Source organism: Mandrillus leucophaeus, unplaced genomic scaffold (assembly GCF_000951045.1).
Source record: "Mandrillus leucophaeus isolate KB7577 unplaced genomic scaffold, Mleu.le_1.0 Scaffold40, whole genome shotgun sequence".
NCBI classification, from domain to species: Eukaryota; Metazoa; Chordata; class Mammalia; order Primates; family Cercopithecidae; genus Mandrillus; species Mandrillus leucophaeus.
In genome coordinates this window covers 3,381,123-3,402,167 of record NW_012104254.1, presented here as the reverse complement: position 1 = coordinate 3,402,167, position 21,045 = coordinate 3,381,123, and positions in this window count along the sequence as shown.

Below are 21,045 nucleotides of genomic sequence, written 5' to 3'. Positions count from 1 at the left end.
GACTTTTAGTAATTTATTCTAGATAAAAACCTAATGCAAAATTTTGCCTTAGGAAGTTCGTATTTGTGAACATTTTACACTGAAAAGAGGTGCCATGGGTTATTTCTAATTAGACTTTTCCTTCAAAGTTAGAGACATTTGCTTTCATACAAAAATTTAATCTATAAATACTCAATAACTTTAGCTGTTTCTTTCTTTAACCAAAGAAACTGCCTGAGACTCTATTTTCATAAATATGCTAATGGTTCTCTATTAGCCCACAAGCCTTGCCATTACCTTTTACACCCATTATATGGTTTGCTGAGGGAAAGGAAATGAAAGAAATAATTTCCATACAATCTTCAGAAACGGGTTCATTCTACCTCCTTGAAATCAGTCTGGTGTAAAGAGCTCTGAGGCCAAGGAGGTTTTTAAAAAAGAAAATCTTCAGTTGACCTATATGACAGTGATACAACATATTAATAATATTAAGTTGGTGCAAAAGTCATTGCAGGTTTGCCATTGAAGTACTGCCAAAAACTGCAATTACTTTTGTACCAACCAAATAATATTAATTGAATCTATCTCAAGTATCTTAATTATTTTAGTAACACCACTAAGAATGGGCAGATATAAATGCCATTAAATAACAGTGATCCACACAATATTATTTCTCAACAGTTCTAACTATTACCACATTTCCTATCATAACCAACCAGAGAGCTCTGGAATTTGTATTTGTCCAATTCGTCTTGAAGAAAGCTAAGGCAAAGAAGACAACAGAGTTTTAGATACACTTATTTAAGGTTCTATGAGGAAGAAGTGTCAGTTTCCCAATCCCAATCAGACCATGTGACCTCACCAGTGGGACATATGAACAATTTTAATTTTTTTCTTCAAAAGCATGAAGTTTATTCAAAAACATTATCTGAGAACTTTGCTCATTCCTTTTCAACAGTTTCATGTCAAATTCACTTTTAGAGGTAGTGTTTATATTTTTTCTACTGTGAAAATAAGGCAGAACAGATGACTGCATGTTACAGCTCAGCCTTGTCATTGAATGGGAGGGGTGAGTAGCTTTCCTAAATTAAATGCACCAATGCCTATCTAATACCTGATGTCTATTTTCCACTGACTAAGTGCTTATCAATACGTCAGTCTAAGTGGATGGAGGGAATTAGATTTTAACTCCTCAAACTGACTCCTCTTTGGGGGTGTTCTTCCTTTTTCCTTAGTGTTCTTCAAAGTTTTATGGTTGGACCAGTATTATCCTGTTTTGATTACTGTAGCTTTATAGTATAGTTTGAAGTCAGGTAGTGTGATTCCTTCTGCTTTGTTCTTTTTGCTTAGGATTGCTTTGGCTATTCAGGCTCTTTTTTGGTTCTATATGAATTTTAGAATAGTGTTTTTCTAATTCTGTGAAAAATGATGTTGGTCACTTGATAGAAATAGTATTGAATCTGTAGATTGCTTTTGAACCATATTTGAACCAGCTGAACCACACATTGTTTCTTCCAATCCATGAGCATGGAATGTTTTCTCATTGTTGATCTCTTTCAGATCATGCTATGATCTCTTTCAGCAGTGTTTTGTAGTTTTTCTTGGAGAGACCAATGAAACAGAATAGAGAACTCTGAAATAAAGTTGCACACCTACAGCCATCTGATTTTTGACAAAATAGACAAAAATAAGCAATATGGAAAGGACTTCCTATTTAATAAATGGTGCTGAAATAGCTAGCTAGCCATATGTAGAAGAATGAAACTGAACTTCTATCTTTCACCACATACGAAAACTAACTCAAGATGGAGTAAAGACTTAAATGTAAGGTCTCAAACTGTAAGAATGCTAGAATAAAACCTAAAAGGCAGCATTCTAGATATCAGCCTTGGGAAAGAATTTATGACTCAGTCCTCAAAAGCAACTGCAACAAAAACAACAATTGACAAGTGGGAACTAATTAAACTAATGAGCTTCTGTACGGCAAAAGAAAGTACCAATAGAGTAAACAGACAACAACTTGCAGAAGGGGAGAAAATATTTGCAAATTACACATCTGAAAAGGGGCTAATACACAGAATCTCTAAGGTACTTATACAATTCAACAAGCAAAAACGGACATGCAAGAAGACATACAAGTGGCCAAGAAACATATGAAAAAATACTCCACATCACCAGTCATCAGAGAAATGCAAATTTAAACCACAATGAGATACCATCTCACACCAGTCAGGATGGCTATGATTAAAAAGTCAGAAAAACAACAGGTGTTGGCAAGGCTGAGGGAAAAAAAAGGAATACTTACACACTGTTGGTGGGAGTGTAAAGTAATTCAACCACTATGGAAAGCAGTTTGAAGATTTCTTAAAGAACTTAGAACAGATCTCATTCCTGGGTATATATCCAAAAGAAAATACAACATTTTACCAAAGAGACACATGCACTCACATGTTCATTGAAGCACAACGTATAATAACAAAGACATGGTACCAACATAGGTGCCCAACAACGATGGACTGGATAAAGAAAATGTGGTACATATACACCAAGGAATACTATGCAGCTATAAAAAGAACGAAATCATATCCTTTGCAGCAACATAGAAGAAGCTGTAGGCCATTATCCTAAGTGAATTCATATAGGAACAGAAAACCAAATACCCCATGTTCTCACTTAATATAAAGGCACCAAACATTGGGTACTTATGGACATAAAGATGGTAACAATAGACACTGAGGACTACTGGGGAAGGAGGGGGCAAGGGTTGAAAATGTAACTACTGGGTTAGTTAGATTTTGGTTAGTTAGATTTGCTCTTGGGTGATGGGATCATTCATACCCTAAAACATCAGCGTTATGCAATAGATTCATGTAACAAACCTGTACATGTACCCCCTGACTCTAAAATAAAAGTTGAAATTAAACTTTAAAAGGTTTTATGGTTGGTACTCTTTTTCCTTCCTACATTCCTACCTTGGTGAATCAACATCTCCCAAAGCATCAGTGATCCCTCTGATGCAGGTGATTCAGAAATCTATAATACTAAATGCTTAGAGAGAGTTCAGAGTTTGTCCCCAGCATTTTAATTCCATGTTTCCCACATTGAACTTTTCTTCCTTAAGCTTGCTCTTCTTCCTGACTTCTCCAGTTCTGCAAATGGCACTGCTGTTCTGCCATCACACATCACCACCTTACAAGAGGTCTTTCAGATCATTGACTCTTTTCTCTCCTTTGCCCCCTGCATCCACTCAGCCACCACATGCTGCCCCTCTGCTTCTGAAATCTCTACCATGTCTATCTCTTCCTTTTTTTGGCTACAGCCCCAGTTCAGCCACATGGGGATTCTCAACAGAGGCTATACATTAGATCATATGATCAGCTTTAAAAAAGAATTTAAAAAACACAACCATTTCAGCTTCCCATTTCTGACCAACTGAGTCTGTGGCCCTGAGGTAAAAAACTAGATTGAGGAATTAAAAAAAAATCTCTCCAGGGAAGTATAATGTGAAGAGATGCTTGATAACACCTGGGTTCGATTATTCGCAAAAAAAAAAAAAAAAAAAAAAAAAAAAAGGCCCATGGTTTTCCCCACCTCCTGTCTGTCATCAACCCGATCTTTCGTCTACATTTCTGCCCTATTATTAACTTTCCTGTTATACTGCTTGGACAGGGGCATTAATTTGCTTCAGTGCCTTCGATGTCTCTCCACCACTGCGTTCAGGATAAATTCATGTTCCTCAGCCTAGCCATGAATTCTTGTAGAACTGGCGCCAACTTTCCAACCTTCTTTTGTGGTTTGCTTCTTTGTAAACTATAAGCATCTGCAAAAGGAAGCATGCCCTACTTAGTCTCATTTCTTTGGTCATTATGTTCTGCTTGTCTGAATGGATTTCATAATCTTTGTGTATCGCTTAGGATGCATTCAGCTGCAGGTTATAGATATTCAACTAAAACTGGCTTGATAAATAAGCTCCTTTGCATATTTAAAATGCTTGAAAGTGAGTTCAAGGATGAAAACTGGTTTCTCTGTGATTATCTTGCTTTCCCTCTAGATACCAAGATAGTAGCCACAACTGCAAGCATCACAGTCTTGGATGACCATATTCAAGCTAGGAAGAAAACACAGTTGCTCTTTATTTATTTATTTATTTATTTATTTATTTATTTATTATCAGGAAGGCAATCTTGCTGACCTCCCTTCAATGCCATTAGCCAGCATTGAATCAAAAGACCACGTTCTTGTCTCAAAGAAGGTTGGAAAAGTGAATATCTGGCATTGGCAGCTTCTATACTGGGAGGCTGGCTCTTCCAGGAAAGAAGTGAGTTGAGAAGGCAAACATTACATGGAGGCAAACAACGGGGTCTCTCACATTTTGTTTTGAAGTACAGTATTTGGTTTTTAACCAAATTCCATGCAAATGCCTCTCCAGGAAGCCCTGCTCAATCTACACCAGATAAATCCTGACGTTTTCTCTCTTTGCGTTGTCATGGTATTTTTGTTTAAATCTCTCTCATTGCTCTTGTGTGCTTCTGCTTTTGTTTATGTTATTTGTGTACATGTGCTATTTCCTATTGAATTATAAGCTCCTTCAGGGCAGGGATTATGTCTTAGTCATCTTTGTATATCCCATAGTAGCAAGTCAATATAAACATATTTTATTGCAAGAATAATATTCTGGCACTTACGGCCCTCATATTATTTGTTCTGCTGGTGTCATTTTCAAACATGTTTTCAAAATTTGTGTTAGGTGGCTGTTCAACCAAGGGACATGAAGTCATAGTGAGAGCAAGTCTTCAGTTACTGTGTTCTTCCTGGTTCTTTTCTTCTACCCAATCATCTGAAGGACATGGTCCTCCTTTCCCACCCCTGCCAGTTTCAGAAAGAACAGATTGAGGTGGTAATGGCACACCCTGACCACCTCCAACAGTTCTATCAAAATATTTGGGGTTCTCTGCTTTAAGCCTAAATGTGTTCAGGCTGGAATAGACGCTGCCAGCAGGGCTATTGAGAAAAGCCCCACCTGGTGGTAACTCATCCCCACTGGGCCTCTCCAGGAAGAGTCAGCCAAGCAGAGAAGGGTGCTATGTCTTCCCTCCACTCGGGGAGATGCTGGCTTCAAAGGCCTGGTCTGACAGGAAAACGAATGGTAACTGGTAGAAGCAGGGGAGCGTTGAGGCAATGAGAACTTATTAAAAGAACAGTAGTAACAATAATTTTCAAAGCATTATTTATTTGAGAGTGAAAGGACAGGGATTTCATCAGCCTGAAATGCCGGAGCTTGGTTGCGTTCAACTACCCGTGTGGTGATCCAGCAGAACCCACATGGGGTGTTACTTCATAGCAGATTCTAGGAGAGGAAAAAGTGCATTAGATCCTCGTTTTATTTTGCGTAGTGTGTGATGTACTGAGCAACTGTGACCCTGGAAAGTTATATTTCTGTCCTCTCTATTGCTTATAATCAAAGGGGGAGATACACTCTAGGTTGTTGAGTGTGTGTATCTCTGTGTGGGTGCTTGTGGTTTCATGAAGAGTCTGTGGGGACGTCACTTGAACTTGGGTTCCCAGGCATTTTTCTGTCTTGGAGGAGAGGCTCATCTGGCGCAGCAAACACAGAGTTGTTAAATTGGATTTTCATGGAATGGAGAGGGGGGTGATGCCAGCAGCTGGCAGAATTAAGTAAAGCAGTGGGGGGTTGCCTGTTTCCCTTAAGGGGGATGTGGTTTGTTGCCCAATTTTAAACTGTTGTGACTCAGTTAAGAGGAAATCAATTGGAAAACTTGAAATGACTTAATTGGCCGTTAGAACACTGCGACTCCACAACTATTTGATTTCCTCCACGTCCTGTCAGAGGATGCTGATGGGCCTTCTTCACTTCCACTTTCTTAGCAGCAATTCTTTGAGGCCCTTTCCTTTCCCATCTAGGGCCAGATGATTGCTCCCTCTACAGCACAAAGAGTGACTGCTGCCTGAAACCGGTGCTGTGCCCTGTGTAAGGACAAGGAAAGGGCCTAATAGGGTAAGCAGGATTCCAGGATTCAGGCTTGGCTTTGGTTTAGTTACAAGGACTTTGAAAGGATAGGGCTTATCTGGGGGAACTTAGAAACTTAGATGAAATCCAGTGCACCATAAGATGATGCCAATACCAGGAATACTTTCCAAAAGTTGCTGATCCAGCACGATGAAGTAAATCAAAATATAATATTTATCCTCCAATAATTGTACTGAGTAATTAATATATTTGAGGCTCTGGACTCACCACTACCCATATATTATCTAATTTCATATTTGAAACAGTGCTTTGAGTTTTCTACTGTTAGCTATAATTTGCAGACAAGGAAACTGAGGTTTGGAAGCATTGACCTCTGAACTTTAGCATGCATCAAAGTCACCTAGAAAGCTTGTTAAAACACAGATTGCTGGAATTCCTTTCTGCCTGACTACCCTTGAACTGGGACATCAGCTGTTTTTTGTATTCCGACTTGAACGGAAACATTAGTTTTTCCTGGTTTCCCAGCCTGCCAGCCTTTGTACTAGAACTGCACCATCAGCTCTCCTGGTTCTCCAGCTTGTCAACTCACCTGGCAGTTCTGGGGCCATGCCTGAGAATGTGCATTTCTGACAAGTCTCCAACTGATGCTGATGATGCTGGTTCAGAGACCACACTTCGTGAACCACTGCCTTACGCTAAGGAAACTCAAACCTTCCTTAATAATTCCCCCAAACCAGATCCTACTGCTCAGATTCTCCCAAGAGATTCAACTTCATTTAAACACACATTTAATTTAGTGCGTACATGAGATGAATAAGATACAGATCTTTCTTTCAAGGTGCTCACAGGCTAATGCTAGGAGTGGGGAAGATAGAATCTAATGTGTAAATAAGTAATTTCACTAGAATGTAAAAAGTGTCTGTAGAGTTCAGTGAAGGCAAAAAGAAAGGTAGTGTAATCAGGTTTACCTGAGGACAAAGGATGTCTAAGGTCTCCATGGTGAAAGGAAGACTTATGGATTTACTCAGGAGACGAGAGATGCAAAGGGTCAAAGCTCAGATCAAGTGGCCAATCCCTCCTCAGGTCCTCATTTCTTTTGATTTGGCCTGGTTGCTTTTGGCTCTGTGTTTGGCCTGACTGCTGTGGTTGGTGCTTTCTACATCCACCCTGCAGTGCATTGGTTCTCTTCCTGCCAACTTGGTCACCCACACCTGGTCTGCCCGGGCCCATCCAGGAGACACTCAGGAGGAATGCATGCTGAACCCCTTCTCCCTCAATTGTTCTGGGGATTGAAAGAGGTTCCATGAGCTTTACAACCAGTGAAAATTGTCGCCAGCTTCGCAATTCTGGCCAACATGTCTATGCTTTGAAGTCTGGTTTCTGCCTTTTACAATTCTATTTTTAAAATGTATTAAAGATGTTTAAATGTGGCAGAGACTTCCAATAAAAGCCGTGCTGCTTGAGAATCAGGATGCTGGTCTCAATTTAAAGTGCCTGTTAAAAAATAAGATACCCATGTAAAAGGGGCTCTGAAGGACTGACCGAATAGCTCTTATGGAAATCAAGCTCACTCACCAATGGCTCTGAAAGGATTTCAGAAGTTAGTATGCCCTGTGTCTATCCCGTTTGTGCCCTGAAAGTGCCTTTTAATACAAAGTGATTGAATTTTTGTTTGACTCAGTCACTAACAAAAAACCATGAAACTAAAACAGGAAAACTTCTCTAACAAAATAGTTTGGCAAAAACTTTGGCTAAAAAAACCAAACAACGTCTAAGAAGTAGTACCTATTTTTCTACCAGTACTGGCTCCATGAAGAGGCGTCTGGGGTCATCCTGTGCTTCCACAGAATCACAGCTCTGAACATCATTTGGGGACCAATCTCTCTTGACAGTCTGTTTTGTCTTGATAACTTTATTAGACCCTTTAGGAAGCTACTGAAAAGATAAGATGTGGTTCCTCACCTATGCTCTCCCCATGACTACCCACGCTCAGTTACCCAAAAGCCATTACTGATTCTGGCTTAAGTCTTCTCCCTTTTTCTCCATCCTTACTTGTTACTTGTGTGCCAAATACTGTAGGTTAATTTATCCAACACCCGTTTGTATACATTTTTCTCAGGTCTCTCTCTCCTTTAAAATCTGGAAAGCTAAAATTGGCATTCTCAGACTCTCTCGAAGTTAGGAGTAGCCATGTGGCACAGTCTGGCCCATGAAATGTAAATCAAAGTTGGCTGGGGATTTCTGGGATGCTCTTGTTTTCCTAATAGAAGCAGTGACACTTTCTTTAACCATTCTTTCCTTCTTTCAGTTGCCTGAAATATGGTATGCCAGCGAAATCTGTCACTGCCATCTTGTGACTATGAGCGAAATGCCAGGAGAATTGTAGAGTTCTTGGCTTGGTCATTTTGAGCTGCTGAACCAATGTCTACAATTATCAACTTCTGGACTTCTCCTTACAAAAGAAAAAAAAACCCTCAATGTATTTAAACTATTATTTTTCAGTTCTTCATTACTTAAAGGCACAGATATCATCTAATTGAGTTATTACATGAGCTCAGAGTGATTAAGTAACATGCTTAAGCACACACAGCTAATAAATGGCAGAATCAGAATTAAATCTGATAGATTTGAAGCTAGCTCTAAAACTTGTATTCCATTGAATTTTCTTCTGTGAATCTGTTGCATAATATGGTGTCTAGTTGTTACATTAATGTTTTTCCTTTTTTTTTTCAGGAAAAGATACCTCCTAAAATCTGCCATAGCACATCCATCTTGGTGGATGTGGGTAGTTACCTTATGACATAACTTACTCTGAAAGAATCGATGGCAAGACCCTTTTCAATTATGTAGCTATCAGGCAATTGAGTTGTGGCTGCCCCAAGGAAAAAGTAATAGACCCTTTTTGTGGCTTAGCAAAACCAGTTTCTCCAAATAACAACTTGGTGTATAGAGGTGATTATTGCAGTAGAAAATGAGGACGTTCTCATAGCCATGAAGTCTTTTGGGAGGAAATGATGGCATTCATTACCAATCCCACCACACCCTCACCTTCCATTTAAGATTCAGTATCTTTAGATGCCTCAGTGGGACTCAGTCTCAATTGTGGTCTAAAGGCAGGATAAGAAAGTAAAGACCATCCATGAGGGAATTGCCCCATGAGGCAAAGCAGTGTAAAGTGGGCCCCCTGATTCAACTGCAACACCTAGATGGATGCAGAGAAGGGCTGGACCTGCTTTACGACTAAGAGCTGAGCATGTCAGTGTGAACCAGCTTTTATTGTTCCAAGCATGGTAAGCTCTGTCCACAGAGTTGAACCAACAAGATCACCACTTCACAGTCAAAAATGCGTCAGTGTGCACGGAACCAGCAACAGTAAGTTGTTTGCAAACTGGGGTATCTGGCAGCCTGATCCAATTCTGCAGTTCACTCTCTGACAGGCATTTGGAAGTAAGACTGGACCTCTCTAGAATAAGGAAATACAGGGGTTTTTAGGTAATGTAGAAGTATGTCCTTTAAAATATCCTAGATTCCTGTTATTCTGACAAATGGAGGATCCAGCCACTTTAATTTGAAGAATATGAGATGTGGTCAAATCTGTCTCCTGAGCTGGTGAAGCAGGTAGTAACAGCTACATAAGTAAAAGGACTAATAGACAAAAACCAAGGGAAAATATTATAACTGAACTAATCAAAATATGGGTTAGCAGGCATTGTGCCTGAAATGTAATAATCTATTTGGATTTAGAGCATACTGAGTCAACTAACTCATATTTCAAAGGCTCCTTTTATGTTGAATTTTCCCCCAATGGTAGACAGTCTCTGGAATCAAGAGTTACACTGGAGACGGGGTGGGTCACTGGGAAAGTCTGTGTTACATTATTTTCAGTTCCATGTTATTCAACCTGACTTTATGTGCCAATAAATATGCATGCTGGCTAGAAGCAAAGATAGTATTAACCTCCATGCATCACGTGGGAGGGAAGCTTCAGCTTTAATGCTAATGACTTTTGCATTATTTTATCAGAATCTTTAAACCTTGGACCATTCTGAATCACAATATTGGAGAGTCAACATTATGTATAAATTACATATAGAAGATAGTAAAAGATAAATCCAACAAAGGTAGATTAGGTGGCTTAATTGGTGTTTGGCTTAATTGGTAATATGGACAATATTAAGTGTTTAGGATTCTACTAACAGTGCAGTATTTAAAACTTCAGTTTTAAAAATCAAGTCCAGATTTGCAAGGAACAAAACATTAATGTCTACCTATCTTAAAATTCTCCAAAAGGCCTTACATTTTTATGTCCAAGCCGGGGTCTTTATTAAAAACATATCATGTCAGTTTTCAGAATGCTTCCAGAATTAAGTTCGTGAGGAGGGACGTAATAGGTTTTGAACAGTTAAAAAGTTGCTCCAAGCACTCTGCTAAACACTTCATGTTCCTTCTTTTAATCTCCACAGTAGTCATATGAAGTAGGTATTCCTATGTCCCCGTTTCATAGATGAATAAACTGAGACACAAAAGGACTCATGGATTGCCCCAAATTACACAGCCTACACTGAATTAGTAAGGGTTAAATTCTGATTGTCCTTGAAAATGTGTCTCCTTAAGTTATGCCTAGTACCATCCTCCACCTTCACTTTCCCAAGTCTCCCTCCCTTCAGATACTTCTCAATAGGGACTAAAGAATCATCCATAATCCACACTTTTAAGACTCAAATAGAAAGAATAATTTCCAACTACATATCGTTTTTCTGAGATTCCTATTGTAGTGTCTCAAAGAAAATATCTGCTGAAATGTTAATGATTGGCCTTTATCATAAGGTAGGAAATTTATATGTATATCTTCTGTTGTTGCAGCTTCCTTGACTAAGTTTGAATTTCCCTAAGATCTGACAATGGCCTTACTAGAAGACACTTAAATGTGTTGAATTGGATGATTGATATATAGTACAGGCAAAGCAGCAAATCAAGCTCATATGATTTTGGCTAGGTCCCTTCTCGGGCTGGAAGGTCACAGCTAAACTCAGAACCTTAGCTGTGGGAGACATGCTAACGGTTGCTGCTATGTCCTCATGATGGGAAGCTAGCCATGCTTCAATCTTGATTTTTTTTTTTTTCTTTTGGAGATGGAGTTTCGATCTTGTCACCCAGGCTAGAGTGCAGTAGCACAATCTTGGCTTACTGCAACCTCCACCTCCTGGATTCAAGTGATTCTCCTGCCTCCACCTCCTGAGTAGCTGCGATTACAGGCATGCGCCACCAAGCCCCACTAATTTTTGTATTATTAGTAGAGACGGGGTTTCACCATGTTGGCCAGGCTGGTCTCAAGCTCCTGACCTCAGGCGATCCACCTTCTATGGCCTCCTAAAGTGCTGGGATTACAGGCACAAGCTACCGCATCTGGCATGATTTGATTTTTATCATATGTAAATGAGAATTTGGAACTGTCTGAAGAGAGTGCATATTACTTCTACAAAATTAATTTTACTCAGTTATAACATACTGAGTATTAAATGGTTGCATAGAATAGTACTGTGACTTTAACCCATGTGTTTTCTCTTGTTGTCACAATGAATTCATTTTATATAAATAGAAATACAGAAACGTGGCATTTTGTGGCTGTTTCTTTTCACTTACCATAATGCTTTCAAGGTTCATCCATACTGTAGCATGTATCAATAGTTCATTCCTTTTATGTCCAAATAATATTCCATTGTATGGACATACCACATTTTGTTTATCCATTCATTAGTTGAAACATTTGGGTTGTTTCCATTTTTTTACTGTTATGAATAATGCTGCTATGAACATTTGTGTACACCTTTTTATGTGAACATATGTGTTCACATATATGAAGCTCTTGAATCCCTTATCAAAAAGTAATTATCCATATATTGGCTTATTTCTGGACCCTCAATTCTAGGCCATTGATCCATATGACTATCTTTATGCTAGTACCACATGGTCTTGATTATTGTACTTTACCAGTAAGTTTAGAAATCAAGAATTGCAATAGCTCAATTTTGTTCATCTTTTTCAAAGTTGTTTTAGCTACATTGATCTTTTGCACATCCATATGAACTTCAGAATCAGATTTCAATTTCAGCAACAAAAGGCAGCTAGAATTTTGATAGAGATTGCATCGAATCTGCAGGTAAAGTAAGTATTGCCTTATTAACATTATTAACTTTTCTGATTCATGAACATGGGAGGAAAGCATATATTTATATAGATCTTCTTTAATTTCTTTCAATGCAGTATTATTTTTAGGTGTACAGGTCTTGATTTATCTTGTTAAATATATTTTATTCTGTTTGATGTTGTTATTAAAGGAATTGTTTACTTAATTTCATTTTTGGATTGTTATTGATGCATAAAAATACAACTAATTTTTTCATAATGATCTTGTATTATGCAACCTTGATGAATTTATTTTACTATAATAGTTTTGTTGATTCCTTAGAATTTTCTACATACAAATCATATCAACTGCAGATAGAGATGGTACTTCTTCCTTTACAATCTGGCTGCCTTTTAATTCCTTTTCTTGCCTAATTGGCTTAACTAGAACATCTAGTGCAATGTTGAATGGAAGTGGCAAGAGTGGACATGCTCTTCTTGTTCCTGGTCTTATGGTCTTTTAGTCCATTTTCATGCTGCTGATAAAGACATACCTGAGACTGGGTAATCTGTAAAGAAAAAGAGTTTAATGGACTCACAGTTCCATGTGGCTGGGGAGGCTTCACAATCAAGGCAGAAGGTGAAAGGCATGTATTACATGGTGGCAGGTAAAAGAAATGAGAGACAAGCAAAAGGGGAAACACCTTATAAAACCATCAGATCTTATGAGATTTATTCACTACCATGAGAACAGTACGGGGGAAACTGCCCTCATGATCCAATTGTCTCCCACCAGCTTCCTCCCACAACACATGGGAAATATGGGAACTACAATTCAAGATGAGATTTGGGTGGGGACACAGTCAAACCATATCATGGGGGAAAGTACTCAGTGTTTCTGCCATGGGTATAATGATAGTTGTGGGTTTTTTGTAATTGTATTTTTTCAAGCTGAGAAATTTTACTTCTATTCTTAGTTTGTTCAGTGTTTTTTTAATCATCAAAGAGTGCTAGACTTTTGTCAAATGCTTTTTCTGTGTCTATGAGATGATCGTGTGGTTTTTAAACCTTTATTCTATTAATACCACATGTTACATTGATTAACTTTCATATTTTAAACCAACCTTGCATTCCTGGGAAAAATCCCACTTGGTTGTGGTGTACTATCCTCTTTATAGGTTACTGAACCAGTTTCCAACTATTTGCTTGAGAATTCTTACGCCTATATTCTGTAGTTTCTGTTTTTTGTAATGTGTTTGGCATCATAGAATGAGCTGGGAAGTATTCCCTCTCGTTCTATTTTTTGGAGCAGTTTGTGAAAAATTTGTGTTAATTCTTTAATGTTCGATGTAACTTACCAGGGAAGTCATCTAGTTTTGGGCTTTTATATGAGAAGCTTTTGGATTCTCAATTTTTCTTACTTGTTACCATTCTGATCAGATTTTCCATTTCTTCTTGAATCCGTTTTATTAGTTTTTGTCTTTCTGGAAAATTGTTGACTTCATCTAGGTTACCTAGTTTGTTGGCATATAATTTTTCATAGTATTCCCTTATAATCCTTTTATTTCTATAAGGTTGATTGTAATGTTACTTCTTTCACCTCTGATTTTGTTAACTTAAGTCCTTTCCCTCTTTTTTTTTTTTTTTTTTTTTTTGGTCTATCTAGTTAATGGTTTGTCAATTTTATTGATGTTTTCAAAGAACCCAGTTTTGGTTTCATTGATTCTATTATTTTCTAGTCTTAATTCATTCATTTCTATCTTAACTTTATTATTTCCTTTATTTCATTTGCTTTGGATTTTATTTTGCTCTTCTTTTTCTAGCTTCTTAAAGTAGAAGTTTAGGCTATTGGGTTAATGTATTTATTTATTTTTTTAAATAAGTGTTTACAGTTTTAAATTTTCCTCTAAGTACTGCTTTCTATGTATATCATAAATTTGGGTATGTTGTGTTTTTATTTGCATTCATCTCAAAGTACTTTCTAATTTCCACTATGATTTCTTGTTTCAGCCATTGATTGTTTAAAAGTGTGTTAGTTAAGTTTTACATATATTTGAATTACTTAGATTTCCTTCTTCTATTGAGTTTTAGTTTCATTCTATTGTGGTCATAGAACACAGTTTTTGTATGATTTAAATATTTTAAAATATACTGAGACTTGTTCTATGACATAATGCATTATTTATCCAGGGGAGTGTTTATGTGCACTTGAGAAGAATGAAGAATGTATAGTCTACTGTTGTTGGGTAGAGTGTTCTATCAGTGTCTGATCTAGTTGATTTATAGTGTTGTGCAAATCTTCTGTTTCCTTGCTGATTTTCTGACGGCTTGTTCTCGTTATTTAACGTGGGGTATTGAAATCTTCAACTATATTGTTGAATTGCCTGTTTCTCCCATCAATTCTGTGAGTTTTCAAAGGTTGAATATCCAGAGTCTACAAAGAACTTAAACAATTACAAGAAAAAACCAACCCCATTAAAAAGTGGGCAAAAGACATGAACAGACACTTCTCAAAAGAAGACATACATGCAGCCAACAAACATGAAAGAAAGCCCAATATTACTGATCATTAGAGAAATGCAAATCAAAACCACAATGAGATACCATCTCACACCAGTCAGAATAGCAATTATTAAAAAGTCCAAAAACAACAGGTGCTGGCAAGGTCACAGAGAAAAACGAACACTTTTATACTGTTGGTGGAAGTGTAAATTAGTTCAACCATTGTGAAAGGCAGTGCTTCATATATTTTGGTGCTCTGTTGTTAGGTGCCTATATATTTATAATTATTATATCTCTTCAATGGGTTAATCTTTTTACATTACAAAATGTCATCATGTATCTCCAGTAATGATTTTCTGTCTTGAAATCTATTTCAAATAATATTAGTACAGTCACAGGAGCTCTCTTTAGGTTATCTTTCTACCCTGTCATTTTTAACCTATTAGTGTCTTTGAAACTAAAGTGAGTCTCTTTGCTCTGCACTCCTGTTTGTTTGCAGCACTGTTTACGATAGCTAAGATGTGGAAGCAACCTAAATGTCCATCAACAGATGAATGAATAAAGAAAATGTGGTACATATATACAATGGAGTACTATTCAGCCATACTAAAGAATGAGATCCAGTCATTTGGAACAGCATGAATGGAATTGGAGATCATTATGTTAAATGAAATGAGTTCAGCACAGAAAGACAAACATTTGTGTTCTCACTTATCTGTGGGATCTAAAAATCAAAAGAATTGAACTCAAGGACATAGAGAGTAGAAGCACGGTTACTAGAGGCTGGGAAGGGTAGTGGGAGGGTTGGGAAGAGGTGAGGATGGTTAATGGGTACAAAAACAAAATAGAAAGAATGAATAAGACCTACTATTTGATAGCACAAAAGGGTGACTATAGTCAATAATAACTTAATTGTATATTTTAAAATAACTTAAAGAGTATAATTGGATTGTTGGTAACTCAAAGGATAAATGCTTAAGGGGGTGGATACCCCATTCTCCATGATATGCTTATTTCACATTGTGTGCCTGTATCAAAGCAGCTCAAGTATCCCATAAATATATACGCTTACTATGCACCAACAAAAATTAAAAAAAAATAAAATTGAGTCTTTCTTAGACGATATGTAGCTGGACCATGTTGTTTTCAATCTATTCATTCATTTCATCCAAAAGGCCAATATCTGCCATTTACTTGTAGTTATCTATTTATATTTAATGTAATTATTGATGATAGGATTTATGTTTGCCATTTTATTTGTTTTCTATATGTGTATGCCTTTTTTCCCCCTCTATTCATCCACTACTGCCCTTTCTTGTGTTAAATAGATATTTTCCACTATACCATTTTAACTACCTTTCCTTTGTTACTATATATTTAAGCATTTTTTGGTGGTTGCTCTGAGAATTACCATTAACATATTAATTTATAACAATCTGGATTAATACCAATTTAATTTAAATAATACATAAGGACTTTTCTTCTGTATAGCTCCATTACCCCTCTCCTTTATCCTGGTTTTGTCACAAATTACCTCTTTATATATATTGTAATCATCAACATAGACTTATAATAATTGCTTTATGATGTTGTCTTCTAAATTATATAGGAGAAAATAGGAGTTAGAAATGCAAAACGTACTTTTACCATTCTTTCTTTATATTTATCTATGCAATTACCTTTACCAGTGCTCTTTATTTCTTCATGTTGAGTGGAGTGTTGAGTCTAGTGTCCTTTTAATTCTGCCTGAAGATTTGCCTTTAGTATTTCTTATGAGGCAGGTCTGTTAGCAACAAACTCTCTGTTTTTATTTACAGTAATGAAATCTCTGAGTTATTTGTTTTTAGGAAAACTGTTTTGGTTTGTCTGTTTATCTCTATTAAATCTTATTTTTGCCTTCATTTTTAAAGAACAGTTCTACTGGTTATGAAATTATTGACTGACAGCTTTTTGAATTCAGCATTACGTATGTCATCCTGCTGTCTTGTGGATTCTATTTTTTGATGAGAAATAAGTTGTTAATCATACTGATGATCTTAATCATACTTAATCATACTGATGTTAATCATACTGATGATCTCTTGTACATACTGATTCTCTCTTGCTGCTTTCAAGATTGTGTCTTTGTTTTTAACAATTTGATTTTAATGTTTCCATATGTCACTCTCTTTGAATTTATTTTATGTGGAGTTTTTTTTTAGCTTAGATGTTTAGATTCATGTTTTTCATCAAATGTGGGAAGTTTTTTGTCATTTTTCTTCATATGTTCTTTCTACCTCTTTCTCTCTCTTCATCCTCTTCTGGAACTCCCATTGTGTGTATATGTATATTTCTGTGCTTGATGGTGCTCCATGAATCTCTAGGCTGCATTTATTTTTCTTAATTTATTTTTCTTTCTGTTCTTCAGGCTGAATAATCTCTATCAACCTATCTTCAGGTTTGTGAATTCTTCTGTTAGCTCAAATCTAATCTTGAGCCCTCCTGGTGAATTTTTCATTTCAGCTGATGTATTTTGAAACCCAGATTTTCTACTTTTTAAATTTTTATAATTTCTGTCTCTTTATCAATGTTTCTGTTTTTGATGGGACATTGTTCTCATATTTTCCCTCAGTTCTTTAGACATAATTTCATCTAGTTCTTTGAATGTAGTTAAAATACTCTATTTAAAGTTTTTGTCTAAAAACTTGGATTTCTTCAGAGATTATTTCTATTGATTGGGTTTTTTTTCTGTGTATGGTCATAATTTAGTTTCTTTGCATGTCTTATAATTTCTAGTTGAAAATGGGATATTCAGAATACAACAATGTGTGCAACTGATTTGTACAACCCTACAAATCAGGTTTTTCCCTCTTTCCAGGGCCTACTGATGTTGCTGCTTGTTATAGTTGTAGTTATCTGTTTAGTAACATCTAAACTAAGTCTGTAAAGTTTGCATTATTCATCGTGGGTGGTCCCTGAAATCTCTGCTTGGTTAGTTTAGTGGTCAGCTAATGAGTGGACATATTTTCTTAAATTTTAGAACAATAAACCTCCCAGTCTTTGACAAGGGGGGCTGAATGTGTGTGTGAGCACATCTTCAACACTGGTAGTTGACAATTATTCTTTTGCCTTTCCTTCCTGCTTATGCAGACCCTTAAAGGCAGCCAGAGATAAGAGGTTAGGATCTTGTCAGGTCTTCCTGAACATATGAACAGTCCTGTGTATATACATGGACTTTTAGATTTCCAGGAATATGTTGGAAATTTTCAGAATCCTCACTGACATTTCATTCTTCAATTCTTTATTGTAAGCTTTTTGGTTAGTCTATTGTTTACAGTGACTGTAACCCACTTCTTCAGGCAGTTATGAAGTCAAACAACTGCCTGCAACTATTTTCAACACTCATCTCCATGGAAAAGGCTTTTTGCATAGAGGGAGCTGATGCAGGTCAAATAATGACACCCTTGCAAAAGTGGGCTTCCAGGGAACCACGAGAAAGGTTAAATAATGACTGTACTCTGGCAATGTGGCTTTGAAGAAACTAAGTTCTGCCCACTGCAGTAACTGCAGGTTTTTTATTTTAAGGCTGCCACTGAGCTGAAAATCGGAACTGGGACTAGAGAAAGTTAAGAACACTTCAAAGCTCATGGTTATTACCAAGATTCAGCTGTTTTTCTTGCTGCAAGCTTTTGCTTAATTCTCAGAGTTTTTAAAAAGTTGAGTTTGACCATTTGCCAGTTTTCAATTTGCTTTCATGGAGAAGAGAATTTTCAGTGTTTTTTTTGTTTTGTTTTTTGTTTTTTTTTTTCCTCTGCCATTTTGGCTGACATTATAGTTTTAAAAAAATATATTTTAACATATATATTTGTTTACTTCTGGAATTTCTATTGGATTTCTTTGAATTCTACCTGTTCAAATCTGTCTATTTTGTTTTTAATAATTTCTTGGGTTTTTTTTTTTTCCTTAGTACATTTCAGAATCTTAAATATATTGTTTTTGAAATTTATCTTCGGATTACTATATTGATCTGAGATAAATTCCTCTTCTGATTTATCTGAAATAAATTCCTCTTCTGATTGTTGATTTAGATGTTCTCTTTCTTAACTGGCTTACTGACCTTAATGTGTTTTGTAATTTTATCTTGGAGGGCCAAGTCGAGTTTGCATCTCATCCTCTTCTTCTGCTTCTACCTTCTCCTCTCTCTGGTGCTCATGCTCATGCGTATGTATTCCTCTCTGTCACCTCCATCTAGTTCTCCAGGTGTTGAAGTCCAGAACCAGATCTTATATTGCAGGCTTAGTTTTTCTGTCCCATAGGGATATTAAAGTTATAACAGATACATCCAGTAGGGGTGGTTAACCCAGGTCCCATTTGTCTCTCTCTTTCCCCTTACCTTTTTTTCTCATCTTTCTTTTATGGCTTGGTATTATCTTCTCAGTTTCCACTTTCCACAATGAGACAGGCTCTGTTCTTTCTGAGATATAAGCCAGTTGCCTCTGCCTTCTCCGAGACTTTATCCCCAGTAAACTTGTGCCTTCAGCCTGCTGACTGCATTGTGTTTCTGTTTAGTTTTGTTCTGTGAATACTTATCTTGCTTTTAAGTATAGCATATTTTGTACACCTGTCATTTTAAATATTTTATCTGTTATTACTATGTTTGGGGTATTGGCAGGGAAAGAAAAGGGACAAAAGATGATCTTGTGATATCATATTGACTGGAAATTCTCTGAGAGAGTTTTTAATGTTTGTCTCCTGTAGCTGTGATTTAATGTTCTACAGGTCATTTTCCTTTACTATCTTCAAATGAGATTTTAATTTTGGCATTGCTCCTTTAATTTTCATGAAATCAATTATTATTTTATCATCTCCTCTTAACATGTTCTCTATTCCTGTTTCATAGACGATATTTCTCTTTCCTCTTCTTCCTCTGTCTTTCCTCTTCCTGTTTACTTTTGTTTTTTCTTCCTCCTCATCATCATTCTTCTACATTTTTTAAAAAAACTTGAAGGTAAAGTGAATCTACTTCTGACTCTCAGAGTAAGATATTTTTATAGATCTGTTGTTCACCTTGATCATCCAGACAATATTCTTTTTTCCCGATTTATAATAATATTTTCAATGGCCTTGTGTTGCTTTGTTTTTCTGTTCATTCAACCTCAAACAAGAAGAACTATTCCAGATTTGGCGTATGTTAACAGTTTGATTACTTGGATTGCTCTTGGCTCCGTTGTTAGTTTTCTTAAAGCGCAATATGTACAACTCCTAGACCGATCACTAATGATAAACAGGTTTTCATCTCATCTGGCAATGTGGAAAGATAGAGGGTCTTCTAGCTCCATTTCCTAATTATCTTGTACTCTTAAGCTATTTAGCAAATTGAAAATTATTTTTATTTTATTATTTGTTTATTTGATACTGAGTCTTGCTCTGTCACCCAGGCTGGAGTGCAGTGGCGTGATCTTGGCTCACTGCAACCTCCGCCTCCCAGGTTCAAGCAATTCTCGTGCCTCAGCCTCCCTGAGTAGCTGAGATTACAGGCACCTGCCACCACGCCTGGCTAATTTTTGTATTTTTAGTAGAGACGGGTTTCCCCATGTTGACCAGGCTGGTTTCCAGCTCCTAACCTGAGGTAATCCACCTGCCTCGGCCTCCCAAAGTGCTAGGATTACAGGTGTGAGTCATTGTGCTCCACCCTATATCTATCTATCTATCTATCTATCTATCTATCTATCTATCTATCTATCTGTCTATCATCTCTCTCTCTCTCCCTATATATATATAATATAAAATATAGATATAGATATATATTTTGAAACAGAATCTCACTCTGTTACCAGGCTGGAGTGCAGTGGCACGATCTTGTCTCACTGCAACCTCTGCCTGCCTGATTCAAGCAATTCTCCTGCCTCAGCCTCCCAAATATCTGGAACTACAGAGGCGTGCCACCACGCCCAACTAACTTTTATATATTTAGTAGAGACAGGGTTTCATGATGTTGGCCAGGATGGTCTCGATCTCTTGACCTTATGATCTGCCCGCCTTGGTCTCCCAAAGTGCTGGGATTACAGGAGTGAGCCACTGCACCCGGCCGATGTCTGGCCCTATTTTTTTAAAAAAACCTTTTCCACGCTTCTCCCAGTATTTCCCTTCTTGGATCTATACACTTTATTTTTTTTGTATTATGTCCTCGAAGATGCAAAGCACCACCTTCAGTATCCCCACGATGGCTACTGAGTGTTTCAACTGGTATAGTTTTCATGTTTCTCAACCATGGGACAGCCTGATGAAGGGGAATATATCATGTCCCTATTTACTTTTTTTGATGGCAGGTGTCATTGGTTTTCTGCTGCATAGATCTGCCATATCTTTAGGTTTGCTTTTCATTTTATTGCCATTGGGGGAGCCACAGTTTTGAGGCTATTACCACATGTGCTAGAAATAATAATCACTCTCCGTCTGAATATTTGGGA